The sequence below is a fragment of the Castor canadensis genome, chromosome X (genome assembly GCF_047511655.1).
Source record: "Castor canadensis chromosome X, mCasCan1.hap1v2, whole genome shotgun sequence".
In the NCBI taxonomy this organism is placed as follows: domain Eukaryota; kingdom Metazoa; phylum Chordata; class Mammalia; order Rodentia; family Castoridae; genus Castor; species Castor canadensis.
Genome location: NC_133405.1, coordinates 140,246,505 through 140,265,275, shown reverse-complemented (window position 1 = coordinate 140,265,275; position 18,771 = coordinate 140,246,505). Strand labels below are relative to the sequence as shown.

Below are 18,771 nucleotides of genomic sequence, written 5' to 3'. Positions count from 1 at the left end.
ATTGTTAATTTTAAGATTGCTACTGGGTCATTGGTATTTTAAAGTGTTGAATCCTCTTATGTAAAAGGCATCATAGATGGAGGTAATCTGGGATCAGGCTGGCGAGAGAAATTTTCCTAAAGTATGTAATGGAAATCCACACTCTCTGATGAATTTTTATCTAAAACATTGTTGACTTGAATGCATTTTAAAATACTACTTTGTTTCTATAACAATGCATGAATTTTCCATTTGGTTTCTGAATACAATATGGAAGTAATATTGTTAATTATCTTAATAAGGAAAGAATAACAAATACCAAGGTTGTACATATATTGTGTTTGTCTTATGGCAAGACAAGGTTTTAAAATACTAGTTTTCTTTACATACTAATTTTAGTTACATGAAACCCAAGGGGAATCCTTATTCTGAATAAAACTTACATTGTTGGTAATAATTAGTGAAGTTCTAAGAGAAAAAGATAATTGAGCAAAGAATTTTAACAATGGAAGAAATGTGATAAGGAAGCATATTTTTGTAATAAACTAATATTTTAATTTATGTATGATTATTTACATTCTTAAATCCTAATAATGCATCAGGGTAAATATTAATGCCTTCTATAAATTTAACGAAAAGAAAGCATACATGATTAATATAACAAGAACAAGTTATATAATCCCATCATTCATAACACATTTAAATCCATGTTGTAGAGTTTATAGTTTTTCTTTAGTCAATTCAAAGTATCAGATAATTGACTTTTTCAAAATTCCATTACACAGTTATTAGTAAAATTTAGTTTATACTTTGCAAGGATCAATTTAATTAGTGTTTATTTACTGAAGGTACCATACAATAATTTCAGTCATTATTAAGGAACCTCCATTAGTCATATTTTATGACTTCTAAACTGTGTTTAGATCACTTATATTCTAAGATTATATTTCATATGTTTACATTATATATACAAATGTGCACCCAGTTTACTTGTTAAATAGCATGCAAATCCAGCACAGTTACATTCAATTATTTTACCATCCTGTTCATCTCTTAAAATGCTTGAGAGAGTCTGCACCACTGGCTCACATCTGCAATCCTTGTACTCAGGAGACAGAGATGAAAGGATCAAGGATGGAAGCCAGTCTAGGCAAGCAGTTCAAGACAGCCTATCTAGAAGAAACCCATCATGAAAAAGGGCTGGTGGAGTGACTCAATGTGTAGCCCTGAATTCAAACCTCAGTACCACCAAAAATATATATACCTAAATAATTTGGTATATTTTGTACTGTTATGATTGCTCCTCTTTTTAGTTTTGGAGTGATATTATTAAGATAATAGACTTCATTGGGCCCTTTATCAGATGTTTCATGTATGTCAGTGAGATTTCCTATCTCCCTAAATAACTTATGAGAAGCTGGCAGGTTTAAAGATAAGATCTAGTTTGCACTTTATGCTTTAGGTTCCTGTTCATTCTCTCCTGGGAAATGTTTTCCAACCTTGGCTCCACATTAGCAGCTGTGGTGGAGCATTTTGCACTCCAGGTTGCCACCAGTCCTGGAGGCCCATTAAGTCAGAATTAGCCTGTTTGAGTACCATGCATTGAGGTTTGTTAATGGTCTGTGCATAATTTCTGGAAGAAGCTGATGTTGAGAAATACTAATCTAAAGATGTAGGAATTATCTGATAAATTGCAAGTTCTACAAACTGTTGTAGACCTATGTGTATCAACAGGGAATTTAAAGCATCTGGGTTTGTGAATAAATATTTATTTCTCTAGTGTTATTAAATAAATTGTTTCAAGTAAAAGAATTCTATTTTAGAATCTTTTATTCAGACTTTTCCTGCTCCTCCTGATGAAGGAATGTCTAGACAAGAAGAAAACTGAATATGAAAATGAGAAAACTAAGATTTTTCAAATTTTTTTTTCAGTTTTAGGGTTTGAACTCAGCCTCTTGCGCTTCCTATGAGGTCTACCACCTAAATCATGTCTCCACCCCTTTCTTTCCACCACCACCTCCTGAACAGCTGGGATTACAGAGCTGAATGACCATGCTAAATGTTTTCTTAAGTGTACATGCTAGATTCAACATGTGAAAATTAACCAAGAAATTTCAAACAATCTATTTAGTGTACTATTCTGATTGGAAGTTTAAACTTTTAAACTGCAAAGATACAGAAAATGCATAGACATATCAGTGTGAGATTGGATTTATTTTGGTTTTTCATCCTTCTCTATCTTGTTCTCCCTTTCCATTGGACACGCCAATAAACAGGCTGAAATCCAGGATTTCTGCTTTGGGGAGGGTAGAGGAATGAAATTCAAGAGATTACTCAACCCTTGCAATCTTTCTTTTCTTTTTTTTCAAAACAGTGATTTCTCTGACCAACAGACAGATATTCTTTGGAGTCCTGATTTGATTTTGTATGTGTGATTTTTGGAAAAGTCATCTCTTCTTTCAGTGGATGGTAATGGAGCACACTGATCATGGAGAACTGTAGTCCATAAAGTGGAATAGGTGAACAACCTAAACTGATATGTTTTCTAAAAAACTACAACTGTTCTAAGATGTTCTTTAAGCCATGCATAAATAAATAAATAAATCCACCCTGGGAGGCTAACTCAAGCCTATGGTTTCAGCTACTTAAGAGGCTGAGATCACAGGATTGGATTTTCAGGCTAGTTTGGGAAAAAACTTCACCAGAAGCCATTTCCTCATCTCAAAAAATGGGTGAGTGCAGTTTTACACATTTGTTACCTAAAGTGGCTAGGGTAGCAAAAATAAGAGGATAGTGCTTCAAGTTATCGCAGACATGAAGTGACACCTTGTCTCCAAAATACCCAACACAAAAAGGGCAGGAGAGTTGCTCATGTGCTTTATGAAAGACCTTGTGTTCAACCCTATTATAAAACAGAGAGAGTGGTAAAAAAAGAGTCTGAGGAAGTTAGGTGTAGGTCAGGTGGGTGGTGCATGGCCATTATTCCAGCACTTGAGTGACTAAGGCAGGTTAACCTTTGTAAACCAAGGTTAGCATGGTTTACAAAATGAGACTTTATTTCAAAAGTCATTCAAGGACTGGGGATGTAGCTAACTGTTAGAGCACTTGCACAGTTCGGACAGTACACTGGGTTTGAGCCCTGACATCACAAAACACATGAAAATAAAATAAATAGACAGGCACTGGTGGCTCACTCCTGGAATCCTAGCTACTCAGGATGCAGAGGTCAGGAAAACGACCATTTGAAGGCAGCCCAAATGAACAGTTCAATGAGACCCTCTTTCAAAAAGTCCTTCACAAAAATAGGGCAGGTGGAGTGGATCAAAGTGAAGGCCTGAGTTCAAGCCTTAGTACTGCAATAAATAATTCAGTAAAAACATTTTAGAATGAGGTCTTACAGTTTGTATGCTTTAACTTTTTTGGATGCTTTGTCTCTCATACCATATTCTAGATCCTTACATTGGATGTGCTCCTTCTTTACCTATCAAAAGAAACTTTCTGTTGAAACAAAACATGCAAATTAGGATAGCAAATGAGAAGCAAAGTACTCATCAGATACCATGATTGTGACATTTTCCAGGCCAAGATGACGTTTTCCTATAAAATATCTAAGCTGCAGAATCCATTGTACTTACTTTCAAGTTAGAGCATTTATTCTTTGAACTCCATTCTTTTTTTTCTTTTATTATTCATATGTGCATACAAGGCTTGGGTCATTTCTCCCCCCTGCCCCCACCCACTCCCTTACCACCCACTCCACCCCCTCCCTCTCCCCCCTACCCCCCTCAATACCCAGCAGAAACTATTTTGCCCTTATTTTAATTTTGTTGTAGAGACAAACTCCATTATTTTTAAAACATAAAGCATGGGTTCCAAAATCATCTTTATCTATATTACTACATAAATTATGCCTTAATATTTTGAGGATAAATGTCACTTAAAACATAAGAAAATCAGTGTTACACAATTGTCACAAGCTAATGCTGGCAAAAACATTTTGAAGTCCATAAAAGCCAAAGAATTGTATTGAATTATGTTATTGATTATAATGTTAAGTTAAATTATGGACTTTGGTTGAGTATTTCTGTTTAATGAAATACCAGTGTTAAAAGTCATTAATAGCTTTGGATCTAAAAAGTGGTTCATTCTACTTTTGTGCATAATCGTGTGAACTATATTGTGAGCACATATATAAATATCCCCCTGTACAACTACTAAATACTAAATACTAAATACTAAAACTACTAAATACTAAATACGACATGTATCCCCCTGTACATGCTACTAAAAATTATTTAAAAATAAAACTGCAATACAATGAATAATAAATGCATTTACTTGATTTATGAATTATTTTTATGGACAGAAATATAATTTTAAACAATTTACTTATGATCTGATACAGATTTAGACTATGCATTTTATTTAAAGGAGTAAATGTATTCAAAATACCCTAAAAGAAAGTGATTTCTTAAATAGATTTTTGACACATTTTTGACTGGAAAGAAATATAAAATTGAATAGTTCTAGATGTCTAATAAGGAATTAACTTAAAATACAATGTTATTACATGATACTGGGTAGCAATTCAAACATCTCCAAGTGTATGAGATAATGGGATAGAAGAAATGATAGGTGATAGCCAGTATAAATGAAATGTTACACTGAATGAGACTCTCCTGTTAAATTGACATGAAATTGTTAATATACATCTTCAAAATTGCAAACTCAACTAGAATATTTTAAAAAAATGAGTTCATTCATAAAATTTAAAAGTTCTCCAAATGGGTTCATATATTGTCAAAACTAAGTTTTATGACATTCTTAAATAACAATGTTAATTACTAATACTAATTCTTAGTATTAAGTAGTATTAAATTCATTACCTCCCCTGTATATATTTTTACCACAAATAAATAAGAATTTTTAAGAATTTTGAGATATATTGTTATTCTCCAATAGTATAAACATACTGTATACAATATGAAAATAAATATAATTTTTAATGTTTTGCCTGTGCTGCTTGCCCCCATTACAGGGAAATCTAATCTTCTCTCCCATTTGCACTTCTGGTGTACAGTTAGACTGACTAGTAAGATGAATTAGAATTCCCAACAATTACATTTTCTGACTAAACAGTAAAAGTGGCATTTGTTTTTCTGTGCATATAATTTCTGAGAATAAAAATCAACATAACAAGTATGTGCTTTTAAATGAGGCCAATTTTCATTCTATTTCCAGTCCTGCAGTTTTAAACATTAAAAGCACAAATTTTGTTTTGTTACATTACAAGTAGATTATCTTAGACAACAATGCATATTTAAGGTGCAGAAAGTCCACAATGTCATGTGCTGTTTTAATAAAGAATAAACTAAAGAGGGAAGAGCAGGAAGCAGCATAAGAGTTTTGTGGTTGTACTGGATCCATTGCAATGAAATTGATGGAGAAGTTTTCAAAAGCACAAAGAGAGGAAAAGTTGGAACATAAATTCAGAAAGGAGTTACCATGAGTTCTGTCATCTGTGACAGTTTAAACAATGACTACAAAAGGAAAGTAATAGGAAGCAACTACTTTGCCTTCACAATATTGTTCAGACTGCCAAAGTCCATGAGAAAATAAGAATCAAATCCAGGTAGAAATCTAATAAGAGAACTTCTGGAGACAAGCTTCAATATCATTGTCAACTAATACCTAATTAATTGCAGATTATTGAAAGAGAATCTAAAGTTCCTCAACACATTAACTTCAAAAGATTCACAAGGATTAAATCATACTATGTATGTTAAAATAGTAAATCTAAGTTAAATGCATTTTGATAGTGTTTTAATGAGTGATTCAATCACTACTAGATTTCCCCTCTTTTACTCTTTAGTTCTGTTATTTTTAGTTACAATATATCCCATTATTTTCTTTAATCATTTAAAATAACCAGTGACATCAAAATTGCTAAGAAAATATCTCATGTGGCCATGATTCAATTCAGACATAAGAAAACAGTAGCCAGTAAGCTTGTCTATTTTCTGGACACATGTATACAACTAGATTTGTGACTTTAATATTGATTTAATTCCTAATGTTTAAAGAATGAAGAAGTCTTTTTTTATGGATGTTCAGAAAGGCTATTATGAAGGAGTCTTTTAAAGTTGATTAAAATTATGAGTCAACACTTTAACTTAAAATACTTTTCAGTGTTTTTAATTAAAATTTTCAGAGTTGTTGAGCTAGGAACTGTGCTTAATACAAAAAGTCATTTTTCCATATTTTGAACAGTGCATGATCTTGAATGCTAAGCAGAGTTAACTCTGTTTCTCATTTTCCAAAACTGATCCAATTGGTACTGGATGGGCAATATTTGAAGATTGTTCTGTTCTTCAAGCACACAAATGATGAGATCGTTCCAGTTTTGTTGCATGAGATCTTTCCAGTTTTCCTTCTAAGCTGAAGAAAACAGTTATCCCCACTAAACCTTCCCATATTCTAAAAAGAATATGACTTTTGATATAATGCTCACAAATATTAACTAAAAGCAGAATCGGTCCTCATTTAAATATTAAATATTAACTAAAAGCAGAATCGTCAGGTTAATTTTAAAAGAACAGAGAAAGATTTGGGCAGAAATAGACACTCTTCAATGGGATATGTGTTCCAGGTTTTCCCCAAAGTTAAGAATTTGAACTTGCAGAGATATTATCTTAATTGCCAAATGACCATCACTTTCTAATTGATGACCCAGGGTTTACCACACTGAAACCTTTTGATTTTGTCAATAAGTGGAAATAAACTCTCCTTCTTTCAATGTCCATCCAAACAAAATATTTGTTGGATTATGATTTATCTCAGTAATTTATATTTATGAAGATAACTTTTCAAATTTAGTAAACAAAGTCATAAGCAAACTACATGTGTTTTTGCTACAACATGTATTATTTACTGTAGCCATGAGAATCCAGACAACTAAATTCAGATTTATACAGTGGTTTTTACATTAAATCATACTGTTGATCTCACATACTTTGCAGAGGTTACTAGGATTGTTGGTGTTGCTATTGTTGTAATTTTTGTCAAACCACAGTGTGTATGGCTCATGAAGACTAATTTAAAGTTAAATCTAATCATGAAGCCAGGTGCCAGTGTCTCATGCCTGTAAACCTAGCTACTCAGGAGGCAGAAAACAAGCCCAGGCAAATAGTTCATGAAACCCTATCTCAAAAATGCATATCACAAAAAGGGCTGGCAGGGTGGCTCAAGGTGAAGGCCTTGAGTTCAAGCCCCAGTACTGCAAAAACAAACAAACAAACAAAACTGAATAATGAATTGATTTTAATGTGTTGAATCTTAATTTAGAATTTTTATCAGATACTGCTAGTAAGAATATTAGCACTCTTGTTCTAATAAGTATAATTTATTTATATTTTGTCAAAGTCATATTTTAGGAGCAAACTCATACAGATAAGAAAATTGTACAAACATTAATAAAATTAAATTCTTTAATTTTGAAACTAAAGTTGGAAATTCAATGTAGAGTAAAAAAGTGGTTGATTCCACGTAAGAAAGAAGTAGAATTAGTGTTCACTTCTTCTCTTCTTTAGGAATTTGACAGTGGCATGAGATATGTCTGTCCATCCTGTGTTTTTGTATTTGCATTTCTGAGAAAATGTTCTGTGCTGTTTATTGTATGGCTTCCATTTGCTTGGGAATGTGTAAGGCAGCATGTCAATACTTATTAGATTACATTTAATTTCAGACCATATAGGAAGATAAGTGTCATCTACATTTGTGTTAATCAGATTTTCATCAACATGACAAATACTTCAGTAATAAAATTTAATAGGATCAAAGATTTATTTTGACTCACACTTTGAGAGGATTCAGTTCATGGTGACTTGGCTCCATCCCCAAGTGCTTGTAGTGACACAGAGCATCATGGGAGAGCAATGATGGAGCCCAGCAGCTCATATAATTTCATCTGTAAAGCAGAGAAAAAGAGAGGGTGAGAGGAGAAAAGAAAGAGAGAGAGAGAGAGAGAGAGAGAGAGAGAGAGAGAGAGAGACAGAGACAGAGGAAGAGACAGAGACAGAGACAGAGAAAGCCAGAAGGCAAAGGGGCTGCTTTCAAAGGCATACCCCAAATGACTTACTTACTAAACTAGGGCCTATCTCAGAAAATATCTATTCAGTTACCAGTAACTCCACCAAATTTTGAATCTATCAGTGTACTAATCCACTTATTAAGTCAAATCAGATCTTATCAGAATATGATAGGATTCAGGATCCTATCATATCTCAATAATTGAATCTATCAACTGGGGACCAATCCTTCAACATATGAGTCTTTTGGGAATATTTCATAACAAAGGTGTTAACAGTATCAATGAGATAATGTTAGACACATCAAGTGAATAACAGTGAGCAAAAGATTCTTTCCCAGAGTCCAGAACTCAGAGTAAGAATCCTTTTGCAGGTCTACCTGTGACATTGTGCTGACTAGTCACATTTATTTGAAAATGCAACAAGTCATTAAGAAAAAGTTTTAATTTGTATGTCTTCTTTTGGTTCCAGAGGCAAAAGGCTAACAAGGGGAGGGTAGGAGGTAAGAAATTTCTTGCATAAAGGGCTGAGAATAGCCAACCATCACAATAGCTGAAGGGAAATGAGATCATAGTAATACCTTATATTGGAATCTGATGTGTTGTCAAAGGAGTCCTTTAGAAATACTTTTCTTAATTCTACAACATAAGGGTTTTCATTAAGACATTTTCATAATGTACATAATGTACTCCTGTCACATTAACTCCCTCTGTTGCCCTTTGTTAGCTTCCTTTCCTTTTCATTTCCATGTCCCTCATAACTCTCCATTTACATTCAAGCCTCCCCCAACAAGATCCCACTTATGACAAAATATGCAATATTTCTCCTTGTGAGAAAAGACAGACACTGTCACAAGGGTGGTGCTGCAAAAACTGGTTAGCCCCATGAAAACTTTTATACTTCTAAAATAAGAGATTTTCACTTGATATAGCATCAGCAGTTACCACCAGCAGATATCAGTAGCACTAATCTTACACTATTATTTTGGGTGCTTATAGAAAGTTGGGGACAGAGCACTCACAGACCCTGCTCATTTGTTTCCTCCACTATCACAAGATCTTATAGAGTAGGTTCTGTGTCCTTCTCTACTCCATGAATAAGCACTAACTTAAAAAGACTGGAAGGAAGGGTATTTGAGAGACTGAACATTTGGACAAAAAGATGCTGAACACAGGGCTGGTGGATTGGCTCAAGTAGTAGTGCCTACCTAGCAAGCATGAGGCCTTGAGATCAAACCCCAGTACCACCAAAGAAAAGTTGCTGAATATACAGCACTGAATTTTTCATCTAAATAAATGCTCTAAATAAGCACTTGGCTGTGTTTTGAAGATAATGGATGGGATCTTCCAAATGTAATAGAAACCTATGAAATGTACACTTTTATGAATATGTAAGTGGTAACAAACTATTTTTTGTTTTATTCCACTGGTTCTCGTGTTTGAAATCAGGGCCTTATGCTTGCTAGGCAAGTGCTCTACAGTTTGAATCATGCCACTATCAGCCCTTTTGCTCTGGTTATTTTGGAGACAGAGTTCTACATTTTGGTCACACGCTTTTCACTATAGCAGGAATGACAGGCACACACCACCATGCCCATTTTTTCCCCCTTGAGATAATAGCTCACAAATATTTTGCCAGGACGTGCCTCAAAATTCAATATTCCCAATATTACCACCCACATAGCCGGAATCACAGATGTGTGTCACTGTGCCCAGCTATTATGTACAATGGGCTCACAAATATTTTTGCCCATGCCGTTTTGAACATTTTCCTAATCTCAGTCTCCCAAGTAGCTACACGCAAAAGTCACTGGGGCATGAATAAAAGCTGATATTTTAAACCTGCTATGAAAAGGGAGACTTTGAATCACTGAGTCCACAGCATGGTGTAAGAAGCAGGCTGTCTTTGAGTTAGTGACAGGAAAGAGATGATACTCCATGTTGATCTGACTGTTGGTGGCAGGGTGGATGACAGAATGGGTCTTTTACATTGACAATAAGAAAAACATGTGCATACACTTAAATAAAAAGACACAAGTAGAGGAAGAAATCATTTGGATCCATGTATTTCCAAGTGGAGAATCCAGAATGCATATGCATTTATATATACATTTATGTTTAAGTACATACATATGTATATATATATGATTATATATATATAATCACTAATTCAGTATAAGCAATAACTCTACCACTCTTATACCCTCTTATACCACAGTCCCTTCTTATACTTGTGAAACAATAAGCCTCAGTGGTTAAGCAATTTATTCAAGGCACAGAGTTAGTAAATAAAAGAGCTAAAATTTGAACTAGGGAGTACTGCTCCAGATACGCTGTTCAAACTACCATACTGTTACTTCTCTTGCTCCAGCACTTCATCCATGCATTTGGAAGACTATTGTTCACTTAACTATGGAAACAGAAACTCAGATACAATGTACACAAAGGTATGAGAAGCAGCTACCATAATATTCAAAATTTGCATTTTATATATATATATATATCTTACATAATGATCAACATAGGGTAAATAGCATATCTATCACCCCATGAATTTATCATTTCTTTGATATGTGGGCATTCAGAAACCACCCTTATAAGTATTTTTGGAGTATATAACATATTATTGTTAATTATAGCCAGCTATATACACACTTATTCCTCTCATCCATTTACAAATGGAAATTTACAACACTACAATTATATAGAGAATTATTATATGTTTAGGAAAACATTTTAAAGGTAAAAAATTGATTGATATTTAAAGGATTAAAATTTTAACAAATGATTAAAGTTGCCATGTAACCCATCAATTCAATTTGTAGGGATATATACAAAGAGAAATGAATGCCCACATAGACGGGCATTAATTATAAGATAGATGTTTGTGTCCATACTTGAAGTGCTTAGGAATAAAATACAGATGATAAAAAAATAAGCAAATGATAATTTAAAAGGAAAGAAAATCTCCAAAAACATTTCTACCTAATGGAGAAAACAACTTATATGTGAATTTTGTTTTAGTTACTCATTTGGCCAGATTGTTGTCTGCAGGCAGGCAACAAGTCAAAATAGGTATTAGTGACTGGTTCATGTGTCCCAATTGGATCTAATCCAGGAAAAGATAGATTAGCCTTTGAATTGTAGCTTCTAGAAGGAGGCTGAAGTTATTTTTCATCCTCATACTAGGAAAAATCCTAAACTCATTGGAAATAGTATACCAGGGTTTGGTTTCTTGAAGAAGAGAAAAGAAGGGATTCCTGAACACAAAGAAAGAACAGAGGCTTTGGGGGTTTCCTATATAACAGGAATTTATGACCACCACCATGTGACAAAAGTAATGGAGGAAAGTCAAAATCTTCCATTCTTGGTAGCAGAGCCATAGACACAAGGTTGGCCAGAATTTATCATGATTTCAGTACTTTGTACCTAGAAAGGAAAATCCACAGACATCAGCTTTCAGGGAAACTAAAGAAGGACTCAGAAAATGATAAGTTTACACTAATCAGGACAGATTATTCTTATGTATCATTCTGCCCATCTCGGACAGAAGTCTCCCAGACTTCTAAAGAGACCTGAGGTTTGAGGTTATGGTAGAAAGATAGTGAAAGATCCCAGTTGTCATTAATACAAACTTCTCAAGAAAGGGTGAGACTGGGCTAGGAGTTAAGATTCAGTGAAGTTCCAGAGACATAAGCAGTCTCCGAATTTAGAGATCAGGAGCATAAAGAAGTATGATGGTTAATTCTGATTGTCAACTTGATTAAATTAAGAAATACCTAGGAGATCAATAAAAGCACACTTAGGACTATGTCTGTGAGAGAATTTCCAGAATTAATTGCATTGTGAAAACTCTGATGTAATGAATGGATTGATCATTTGAGGGATTCATGATATGATGGCATTATTGGGGAGGTGATAAAAGTTAAGATGGGGGTCTATGTGGAGGAAGTAGGTCACTGGGGGTGTCTTTGTGGGTATATGCTATCCTGGTCTCCTTTTATGGCTCTGCTCTGCTTTTTTTAGGTGAAGAAGCTTCCATACCATGTGATTGTGGCACCCTGAGGTTCTTCCAACACTCATGGTGCCAAGCAACCAGGGACTGAACCCTGCAAAATTGTGAGCAGAAATAAATATTTCCTTCCTTAAGTTTCTTCTGTCTGTTATTTTGGTCACAATGATGAAAGCTATTACTAGAAGGATGTCTGAAATATAGTATCAATGTTTCCTGCTGTTTGAGCACATCCTGATGGTCCACAAAAATGAGCCTATGAGTGAGTGCAGACTCCTCTGTTTCTGAGGCTCCAGAGCCCTTAGCATTTCATGAAAAGTGTTTGCTCAAACTTCATCCACTAACCTTATGTTCTACCTTCAAGCTGAAGCCAAAGCCCATCTCTCATCTCTCTCGGGACGTATCTGTTTCATTTGATTTTGCTGTTAGTAGACCTATGGCCTCAATTATCTGGTGGATTCAATTAATGCTTTGAATTTGCAAATTATTTAGCTTTTCCAATGTTACTTCATTGAGAATTCTGATTTTTCCATTTTGTACATTCCTAACCATAGTTCTGTTACACTAAATTCTGATACTAAAAACAATTATAATGTATAGTGAAGATTCAAGTCAATACTATTTAGAAATAATTTTTAATGTATTTCTTCTTAAAATTTGCTTTGTCTCTTTTACATTTTAAAAGAGTCATTTAAATTTTCATCTGGGTTTCATAGAGTCCCTTTATTTTGTTTGAACATATAGTTTAAATGATTTGTTACTTATTTTCCTAGCCGTTGAAACTATTAGTTTCTTTTTCATATGGAAGTTTTTGGAAATGTCAAAATTGCCAGACTTTATATAGATAATTTAATATGCTCTCACTGTTCATTATTAAATAACTGTATTCAAAGTTAACATAGCTTTTAATGAAAACAGTCTTTGAAGTAAAACTGCATTTGAAAGTAATATATTCGTGGAGATGATACCTTCCAGCTTGCATTGCTGGGTGTCTGTCTATCCATCTACTCATCAGTTATTTGCCAGTAAAAACCTCTGCTGTTAGATACTGTGCTTAGTTCTGGGGAACACTTGAGTAGCTAAAGGCTACTACTACCATCTTGTAGCATTTTATGATTTTTTCAGTTGGCATGTTTCAGAGTGTTCCCCATTTGTTGTCTCATGAAAAATTATCCTGGACAAGGGTAATGATTAACATTCTGTGAAAACTTCTCAGTGCTCAAATAATGGTAGCAAACACTGGGTTTTGTCTCCCTCTTAGAGATTAGTTGTTTCTATTCATCATTTAAAACACAAGGAACTCTATAATTATCAAGCTATCTAGCTAGAATTTCACCAGTTTCTTTAACCATGAATCAGTTTTTAAAAATAGTATGTCTATGAATATATTGTAGGTAAGTTACAAGTTAGGGATAGTAGGGTCTCCAATATAATTTGCATAAGTACTATTCCAGCTTCAACTTCTAGTTCTTTGTCAATCTAATCAAGTTTAAGTTACTTCTGTTTTCTAGTTTCTCCATGTGCTCAAAGCAGAAGCTCATTCTTCTAATGATGCTCTTGAAGGACTATTATTCCCCTAATTAATGGCTATGCCCTGTTAGAATGACTGAAACTAAAATCTTACCAGACCAATAAACAGTCTAGAGGATAGTTAACAATGCTCTTTCATCCATGTAACTTTTTAACTGTCAAACAATTTTAATGCTTATTTTTTAATTTTACAACTCAAGTGGAATAAAATTATATAAATTCTGTATTTTCAAATTATAAACCAGCTCATAGATTTGGCTTTTTTTTTCAGGAGAATTATCAAGCATCTTTGTAAAAGAATCTCATGGTTATTTAATTTTGGAAATGTGCATAACGAATTGGCCTTTTGCTAGAAGTTCAATTAACACCAAAGCTGGCAATTTATAGTGTCTGGCCTGTCCCTTCATTTTTGGTCACAATTAACCACCACCTTTATTCCAAATGTTATGGTATTTTTACACAAAAATCATGTCTTTCCCAAAATTCATTAAAATTAGTACTTTCTTGCTCTTAAATTCTTGCTGTATAAATCCCTATTTGAAATTTATGCTGACTCCCCAAATGAATTTTTTATAAATGATAAAGAAAAATATAAATGTTAATTGTATAAACCATCTTACTGTGTCATAGCTTATGAGCATAGCTCAGTTGTGTTCCTCTGGACCACAATTTGAGGTCAAGAGGTTGGAGTTAGTCTGTTGTCCCCACTCGCATCTTAACTAAGATAAAAATCCATTCCTAATCTTTTTAAAATGACTGACTTATGGCAGGCTTCAGAGGATCCTCTTGTGACATACCCGCGTAAGTGGCTGATTAATATGATTCCTTTACATAGCTTTGTCAAAAACATAAGTTGGGCTTGAACTTCACACTGTCTGTTAGTGAACAATATTTGTTCTTTTCCAGTTCTTCATCCTCACAGGATGACTCTCCATGTAGTCACCTGCTTCTTGAGAGAGAGGTGGTAGAGAATTTGCAAGACTGAATCTCCATGGTCTTTTTATAAACCATTCTCAAAGCAATATTCCATTACTTGTGATATATTCCAGTCATTAAAAGAAGGTATCTACATCCAGATCAGACCTTGTGGAAGAGATTATTCATGGTGGTAATACCAAGAGGCACAGACAATCTCAGAGCCCTTCAGAAGCTACACAGCACACAAATATTTCTTTTATATTTGGTGAAAATTTATGCTTCAACTGTAAATTAATAATTTTTCTCTCTCATTCTTATTATTTCTAAGATCGTTATATTAATAAACTTACATTTGTTTTCAGAACTTCAAACTAAGAGAAATTAAATAAGGAACAGACTTGTAAGGAAAGATAAAGTGACACAATGAAATATAAAACAAACATGTAAATTCATTTCAGTTTAATAAATATTAAGGAAACATTGTTTATGAAACATTGCATTAAGTCCTGCACAGGATATAACATGAATAAGAAATAGGTCAAGATTCTAAATATGGGTTTGACAAAGGTTTGTGTAGACTTTTATCGCTGTCAAATACCTGAGAGGATAACTTCAAGAAAAAACAGATTTATTTTCTCTCATCATTTCACTCCATGCTCAGCTGGCTCCATTGCTGTGGGCCTGGGGCAAGGCTGAACATTGGGGATGGGGCTAGGTCCTGGAACCACAAACAGTCTTTAAAGTCACACCCTCAGTGACTCACCTCCTTCAACTAGGCCTCACCTCTTACCACTTGCCATAATGCTATCAAATTGTGAGCCCAACAGTAGATTAATCTATTGATAAAGGTAGAGCCTACATGGTTCAATTACCTCTCAAGGACTGGACCCAACAGCTGGGGATTAAATCTTTAACACAGGGCCTTTTTGTGGGAATCCTTCATGTCCAATCAATAGCAAGGTTCATCTTATTTCTAGTTGTATAACTGAAGCAAGTTGCTTAGGACAGTTATTGTTCACATGTCAATGGGAATTACTGTAAGGATAAAATGAAATACAGAACATCTTATCATACAGCCATAGGAATTTCTTAGCCCAATGCGTAGCAACTTATAATCAAGTTATAACAAAATAATAATGATGAATAACAGCAATAACCTTACATTTGCCAGAGCTGCTGTAAGTGCTAAATGAGGTTTAACACTTTCCTGCTATTAGTTAACCAGTGTAGTATTCTTGAGTTGTATCATGTCTACTCCATTTAATATTTGGATAATTTTTAACTAAGTCATTTGACATTTTGTGTGCAACAAAACCCTTATTTCCAAAATGAGAATAACGATAGTGTTATAAAAAGCCAATATTTTGCTGGGCATGGTGGCTCACACATACAATCATAGCTACTTGGGACATGAAGAACAGGAGGATTGAGGTTGGAAGCTTGCCTGGGCAAAAAAAGTTTGCAAGATCCCATCTCAACAAATGACTGGGCACAGTGGCACCCATCTGTTCTCCCATGATATTTAGGAAAACACAAATAGGATTGTGGTTCATGTTTTCCCAGGTATAAAGTGAGACCTTATTCCAAAAAATAAAAAATGCAGAAAAGGTTGGTAGAGTGGCTCAAGTGGTAGAATGCCTGCAAGTGTGAAGTTCTGAGTTCAGCCCACGTACAAACAAGGAAAAAAAAAGAACCAATATTGTAAGAGCTTATGGAACACTACCTTGAACATTTTGTGCATTCATTAATTATAATGTAAAATATTCAACAAAGTAAAATAATCATGACAGCTGACAGAAACACCTCTCAAAGAGGACAAAGTGTAATAGGGTGTAAATGAGCTCTTTCAGATATCTGTGGGAGAATTAAGAAATGATATGAAGAAAGATGTCATAATGGAAAGCACACAGAATTTCTGAGGGAAGATTTTCTTCAATTGACTCTTGATTTCCTTTTACTTTCTCCATAGCTACCTTTCCCCAAATGTGAAGTATTTGAAATCATGCAATTTTCCACATCTGGGTTTCTTTATGTCTTTTTTTCTTATCACATTTATAGCACAGAATAATACTCTGTTTTCTGAATGCAGAACTGTGTATTTATACATTCACTATAGGTGGAAATATTGGTTGTCCTAAATTTGGGAAATTATGAACAAGTCTGTCATAAGCATTCATAGGCAAATTCTTGTGAATGTACATTTTCCAGTCCTTTGGGTTAATGTCACTGGCTGGGTCATATTGTAAGAGTATGTCTCATTTTTAAAGAAAATGTTAAAGTGTCTTCCAAAGTAGTTGTACCACTTTTCATTACTGGAAAAGAAAAAAATGAACAAAGGTTCCTGTTGCCCCATGTTGTAGTCAACAGATAACTGGGATTTAATAGACAGAGACTTAAGATATATTCTAGTCAGAGTGCAGAAAAATTTGAATTTTGAAAATAGATAACTTTGGCTGCTCTTCACAGAAGCATAAGTCTGTGAAACATCCTACTATAGCATTGTGCCTAGTGAGAGGAAACAATCTTAGTGGATGTTCATTTTTGCATTCCGTTACCCATTACTTCCCTTCTTCTATGAACACATCTACAGAAATATTCTCGTTCAGATCATGTTGATCAGGCAGCACTGACCTGTGCGTCTTTCCCTGAGTTGAATTCAGTGTTTTCAGATTCCTACCTGTCCTAGAAAAGAACATATGTCAAATCACAACTTGGACAGGGTGGGGATGGAGAGGCAAGAAGGCAACAGCATCAGCATCACCTGGGTATTTGTTAGAAATGCAAACTTTCAGGTGCCTCCATCAACCTTGTAAATCAAAAACTCTATGCATGGGGACCAGAAATTTATGCCTTTACAAATCCTAGTATGAACCACCATTAGAAATAACTTAGAATATATCTTTTTTGAGAAAAACTCGAGTGCTTTGATAACTCAACTCTATAAAGAATATTTTAAAAGAGTATGCATATTAAAAGCACAGAAGAATTTTTAAACTAAAATAATTAAGCCCCATCCAGTGATAACTTAAGTGTCCTGAGCCGGGATATCAGCCTTAATGTATTTATTAGCTCTAAAGTGACTCTGATGTGTAACAGCATTGAAAACCAATGAAGGTCTGGTAGAAATGAAGCAATGTGAGTTTCAGCACACACATTCACCGAAGCAATGGTAGGAATCTCTGTATATACCTATCTTTATCACAAACTAGCAAAAATGATATGTCTCATTGTCTCATGTTTTCTCTTCAACAAAGTCAGAGGAGAAGAGGGTGGAACAGGTTCTGTCTGGAAGTATGAGGAGGAGGTGGCACAAACACTGTACACACATGAAAATAAATGTAAAAATGACAAAATAAAAGAAAGAAAGGGAAATAAAATGCATAACATATACCAAAGAAAAGGAAACCAATTCCCTAAGGTGCTAGTTGTCAACTTTTAGCTAATATCAGATTCAGCTGGAAGAACAGGAAGATAAAGATAAAACAAGAACCATAAAATTAATAAAGCATCCCAGAGAGTGATTTTCTTCGTTATAATGTATCACATATAGAATTATCACAATGAAATCCCTTCATTATTAATGTATGATAATTCAGAAGTAAAATTTAAAAATTAAAAAAGAACCAGATATCTCAATTTGTTAATAATATGAACATTTTTGAATTATATGTGCACATATGTATACATTCATCTGTGTTTAACAGATGTCCTATGCTACCCAAATTAGTGATATTAGTGGAATAGCTTATCTTAAAAATGGCATATGAGCCAGGTCCCAGTGTCTCCTGCCTGTAATCCTAGCTACTCAGGAGGCACACATCAGGAGGATGGAGGTTTGAACCTAGCCAGGGCTAAAAGTTCTGTGAGACTCTATCTTGAAAAACCCTTCACAAAAATAGGGCTGGTAAAGTGGCTCAAAGTGAGGGCCCTGAGTTCAAATCCCCGGTACCAAAAAAAGGTATATGAAAGGGTAAATTACATTTATTCCTAGGCATTTTACATGAGGATTTCTTTAAAAGATATAAATTTAATAGTTGTATACAAGAAGTCAAATAAGAAACAAAGGATTCACTGCCCTTTGTTAAAATGACACCTGCTCTTTTCTACCACACTCAGGGACAGTGTGCCCTTGTGATTTACTTGCATTTACTTATATTTCTTAATATGAACTCCTACTTTGCATTAACTGAAAGCAGGAGGCAAAATTAAGGCTTGGTTCTCATTCTCTTGTCCATATCTGCTGTGT

At 34.3% G+C, this 18,771-nt stretch overlaps 1 protein-coding gene across 1 annotated transcript in view; it reads right to left on the bottom strand.

Annotated features, from left to right (window-relative positions):
* LOC141419803 (uncharacterized) overlaps nucleotides 1-18,771 on the bottom strand; it is a 632,676-nt gene that overhangs the window by 314,341 nt on the left and 299,564 nt on the right. The gene's annotated exons all lie outside the window — the stretch shown is intronic.